Consider the following 6,134-nt stretch of genomic DNA (forward strand, 5'->3'; position numbering starts at 1 on the left):
AAACTGTACCACATAGTTAAGTCAAAAAATACTAAGAAAATTTATTAAAAATAAAAAATAAAAAAAAGCAGTGTTCTAAAAAGTGGCTGCAATATATATGAGCCCACTTATACTGTGCGGTGGGTCAACCGCTCTGCATTATGCATTATGCAATCCAACAACATGTACAAACTGTATATTGGCTGCGACTTATTCATCACATATTGGCTGCCAATAATTATGCACCTTCATATGTATATGAAGATGTGAAAATATTTATTGAGTAATTATATGATTAAAAATTAGCATTCTTAGTGGTTAAAATATTGTGAAGATGATTCTCCATATATTACTCTGAAATTTTTACCCAATTATTAGCTTATTATGCTAAAATATTCAATACAATTGATAGGTAAATTGTATCTAAACTAGTTTTAATATTTTTATTTCTAGACTATATACGCACTTCAATACCGCGAAGGTGCTATGCGGTCACCTGGCCGCTCGTGAAAGTTAATGTAAAAATGAAAAAAGATAAATAAACTAAGATATACAATATATTGTTTACTGACAATATATTTAAGCACCTCCCTAAAACAACAGGTGCCCTCCTCTGTTCAGAGGAAAAAGAAGTTAAGGTTCTCTAAAATATCAAAAACTGAAACCAAAGGCAAGAAAGTAAGCAAAAAGAAAAAAATTAAAAGAGATCAAAAGTATATTTTAAAATAAACTCTGATCCATATACAAAATAAATTATCTTAGAATCAATTGAACAAAATAAGAACAAAAAGTTAACATGAGTCTTATATTACAAAATGCAAAAAAAAAAAGAACAGAAACTTTAAAGTAAAGAAAAATTAATATGAATATATAGTGTTGCTATAGTTCGTCATAGTATGTATTAAATATTACTTAAACTGTTTTTTGTTGTTGACAATTTTTAAAATAAAATCATAAAAAGCTATTACAAATGCATCCAAAATTAACAAGAAAAATTAAAGAATCATAAAAAAAAAAGAATTACACCAAAGAAACTAAATAAAGAGAAACATAAAACCAAAATAATAAAAGAAGAAAATAGGAGTAAAAATATTAAGAAGAAAAAGAAAAAGAAAAGAGTGATGTTATAGGAAAAGAGAAAATAAATAAAAAATAATTACAAATTAGAAATAATCAATCAGTACACAACTGCACCATTAAAAATAAAATCAAAAAGTAAATACACAGCCAAAACAATTGGGAAGGTGCATATTTAAAGATATACTAAGCTACATATATTACTAAAAAGTACAAAAACATAAGAACAAAAAATTATATTAATTTATCAAAATTAAATGAAAAGATAACTCTATAAGAATGTCAAAAACATTAACACATTAAGAAATTTTTTTTTTAATTTGCAAAGTATAATATTAAATATGTTAAATTAAAAAAAATTATACCAATGAATTATATATAAATATATATATATATAGGAAAGGAGGAAACAAAACAAAAAGATTGAGAAAGAGTACATATACAAAATTGTAAAACAGTTTTGTAACGAAAAATAAAGTAAAATTAGAAATAGTAAATTAGTACTCAACAACACTATTAAAAATAAAATTAAAAAGCAAACAATAAGACACGAATAAAATAACAAGTAAACAAAGAAGTATATTGGAAGATCTTAAACCACAAATACTACATTAAAAGGTATAAAAACCACATTTAATACAAAAGCATATAACAGTATTATGGATACATTCATATCTTGAGAAGAACTTTAAAATTAGATAAAAAAGGAAATGTGAAAGAAAAGAAAAAGATACAAAAAAATATAAACATTCATAAATATGAAAATAAAAATTGTATAGAAACGAAAAAAAAAAACTATAAATCAATAAAAAAAATTCTTGAGTTTATATTTTTGTGCTCACATCATATAACTAGTGACTCCATTTTCAATAATTTTAATCTTGTCTCATGGCTGATGAGACCCATCGCAACATTTCTCCTATTGGATACATTATATTTGTTTAGGATCCCACTAGTCGTCTTACTATATCTAATTTTTACTTTCATGAGTCTTATACTTTTGCATTTCTAACTTTGGTTATACGGGTTTTTAACTTATCCTCTTCTTGTGTTGTCCAAGACCTGTCAACAGACTAGATCATATTCACTGACTTCCATCATGCTCGCTACTTGTCTCATCACTCTTCTCTCTCTTTCCTTCATACCTGTGGCACTAGTCTGACTTATAAGAGGCTCTCTCAGAATTGTACATGGACTGGAATGAAGGAGCTAAAGAGATTCGTGCGAGATTGCGATATTTGTCATCGGGTAAACCGATAAAGATTGATTCCTTGAGGCCGGTTGGATCACTATAGCCTTTGCCCGTTCCAAAGCGCATTTGGGAGGATATCTCTATGAACTTCATTAAGGGGCTACCGCTAGTGAAGGGTATTCTGTCATCTTCGTCGTGGTAGACAGGCTGAGCAAGTATGCTCACTTCTTAGCCCTGGCGCACCCATATTTGGCCAAGTTAGTTGCAAAGGTGTTCGCGCGCGATGTGGCCAAGCTTCACGGCATGCCACGCCCGATCGTGTCCGACCATGATAGAGTCTTCATCAGGAATTTTTGGACGGAGTATTTCACACTTTAGGGGACTAGATTAAACTTTAGTTTGGTTTATCACCCTCAGACAGATGGTCAAACCGAGGTGGTTAACCGGGGCATTGAGCAGTAGATGCTTCGTCAGAGAGCGACTAAGATGGCGCAACTACTTTTCCTAAGCAGAGTGGTCATACAACACTGCGTTTTACACCAGCATAGGGATGACATTGTTTGAGGCAATGTATGGCAGACCCCCACCTTCTCTACGGACATATGACCCAGAGGGCGACAGAGTGCGGACGGAGGAAGATCTATAGTTGGTTGATCAAACTTAGGACTCACATGACATTAGCACAAAGCATAAAACAATTCTACGACCGTCGATACCGCGAGTTGGAGTTCACTGTCGGAGATTTTGTGTTTGTGCGCGTCCAGCCTTATAGGCATGTGACGTTGAGACCAATGCGCAACTAAAAGTTGGCGCATCGCTACTTTGCGCCCTTTCATGTATTGGAGCGAGTTAGCCCCGTCGCGTACAAATTGGAGCTCCCGAAAGGGTCGTGGGTGCATCCCGTATTCCACGTGTCCTTGCTACGAGCTCGAGTAGGCATCGACGAGATGATGGATTTGGATATACCAGAGCGGATTGAAAAGATGAGAGTTTTGAAGCCGATTCGTGTGCTGGCTAGGCGTAAAAGATGGCGAGCAGGACAACTAGAGACAGAGATCCTAGTTGAGTGGCTTGGAAGGCCGTCCAACGACTCTACATGGGATCTTGAGTCAAACAACATTGATTGCTTCCCTAATTTCACATCTTGAGGTCAAGATGGCAGAAGCATGGTGAATTGATATGACTGGGATTAGACCTAGTTATCTCGAGCTGAGTGTCTTTTGTTTTCTTTGAGGAATAAATTTTTTTTTTATTGTCACGTTCGAACGCATGCATACGTTTGCAAATACAAAGAACATATTTAGCGCGTTCGACATCGCGTTCGAACACCCTCGTTCGAATGCCTGCATACGTTTGCAAAGATAGAGAATGTATTTAGCGTGTTCAAATGCGCCTGACCGCGTTCGAACACGATCGGCGAAATTGTATTGTTTATAGGGCTGTCTTTTGGCTATTTTGCTTGTTAGGTTAGCTTCTCAATATGTGGAAGGCAACTTTATAATTATTATTGAATGAATTGAGTTTCTTCCCAAATCTTCTTCTCTCCTACCACGGCTACGCCACCTCTAACCTTCTCGACTAGCTTATCCCTATAGACCCTTAGGGAAAGCCCTCTTCTTTCTCTTCTTCTACTCTCTCTTACATCCAAATATTTTTTTATTGAAACCAAGATCACATTATAATGTTTATCCCTTTATCAACATTAAGTTTCAAAAGGTTAAAGTAATCTCATTGAATGACAATGATGATCCATTGTAGCAAGGAAATGCAAGAATTAAAAACTTAGAAGAATTAATATAACAAACTAAACAAAAACAATGATGCAAATGTGTCATAATTTACTGTAAGTGGGATCTTGCATGAGAATGACTTGTCTATTGTAGGTTTTTGCCAAGGAAATGCAAATACTAATCACATAGAAGAACTGTTGTAGCAAAGAAAATTAATAATAATAGCATAAATATAGAATAACTTACTGTAAATTTCATATAAATGTTGTTGTCCCAGTGGAACTTTAATGTCGGAAAATTCAAAGAAGAGACCAAATCGCCTACTTCAGAGGTCAGTATCTCTATGATAAACCGTAAACATAAAAGCAATGATGCAAATGCATAATAACTTACTGTAAGTGGGATCTTGCATGGCCATGGCTTGATTTATTGTAGATTTGTAACAAAGAAATGCAAACATTGAAGAACTAATATAACAAACTAAATTAATAATAATAACAAAAGCACAGTACAACTTACTGTAAGTTTCATATAAAGGTTATTGTACCAGAGGAACTTTAACTTCCTGAAATTCAAAGCAATAACCAAATCACCTGGTATGGGGGATAGTCTCTCCCTGATAAACCATACGTATAGGAGCAACTTGTACTCGATATGATATTAAGGAATCAGACAAGTTATTATTTGTTATTATAACGTAAGTTTTATCAGGAAGAGCATTACGAATAAAGCCCTTTTATTCCTCCTTCCTCCTCCACCTAAACCCTTTTTTTCTTAGAGTTATCAGGGTTTATTATATTAACTGAAACCATAAACCCTTTATTCCTCCTCCACCTCGATATCCTTATTTAGAAAGCCAGTTATTAAAAAGAAACGAAAAATAAAACGCATTAAGAGTGGAATCCACGTCTCTAAAAGCAATAACAAGATTACTCACCTCGGAGAACACTTCGTCACCCTCAAGGGAGCCAAAGCAGCATGATTCAAGAGAAGATTGCTCCAAGAAAAGTCTCTCCGGCTTGAAGAAACCCAACGAGGACGTCAGAAAGGATCTAATTGATAATCGACCAAGATTATAGCGGGGATCAATCAATATTGGGAAATCGAGATCGAGATAATAGCGGGGATCGATCAAGATTGGGGAATTCGAATAAAGGTTATAGCGTGGATCGATCAAGATTGGGGAATTCGAATCAAGATTATAGTGAGGATCGATCAATATCGAAGCCGTCAAGGAGATTGAGATTTGAGGAGTTTCCAGATCAAGATTTGAGCAGAATCGAGATCAAAATCTAAGCCGGCATTGAGATCAGGATCGAATCGGAAACCGATGTAAGATTGAGATGGGAAAACTTGATTTCGAAACGAAGAATCGAAAAGATAGAGATCGGGAAGAGGAAAGAAGACGTCTTCTAGGATTTCTTCTTCTTCAACTGCGCTCTCTGTTCTTGGCCTCAGGGAAGGAGAGGAGGCAACATTTTGATTTGGAAATGGCGCTCGAAGATGAGGGCTGAGGGTGTGAGGGATATAACTTTATATAGGCGGCACGTGGGAATCGGTAATGCTGCGCTCGACTACGGAGGTGAGCTCACCGATTCGCCTACCGCTGCCGAGCCCAGCTGCTTCGAAGGGTGTGGGATTCGTGTCGACTAGATTAGACAAGATTATCGGGGTAACACGAGACCAGACTCTTTAGACTTTTAATTGCTTCAATCGACGAAACTTAGAGACCAGGTTCTATATCGAAGTCCAGTGGCCCGTTCGATATTATGGTGATAACCAATAGCTAAATTGAACATGATTCAAGTTCGTGGTTACATGCTAGTGAATCGGTATCAGGTAGATGAGAACATGCAAAACCGTAGATATAGGTTTTAAAAAGTTCAAACAATTTAAGCATCGCTCACTCTGGACCGTCTCAAAATATCTAAGAATTGAATTCAAATTTCTTCCTCATTACATGCAAATGATGTGAACAAGCTTAAAACTAAATGGCGAACCATAAGTAATTACTAGTTGATGTTTTCTGGTCAGAGTTGTTCCGCATTAAATGATGATTGATAGGGAGACTTCCAGGTTCATCTCATCACGTAATCTCCAGGCGTGCCACGTATCTCCAGCAATATGCCGCTTTCATCCTCAGGTGTCCACGTGCT

This window comes from Typha latifolia, chromosome 8 (assembly GCF_019914945.1).
Source record: "Typha latifolia isolate L0001 chromosome 8, TyphaL0001v2, whole genome shotgun sequence".
Taxonomy (NCBI): domain Eukaryota; kingdom Viridiplantae; phylum Streptophyta; class Magnoliopsida; order Poales; family Typhaceae; genus Typha; species Typha latifolia.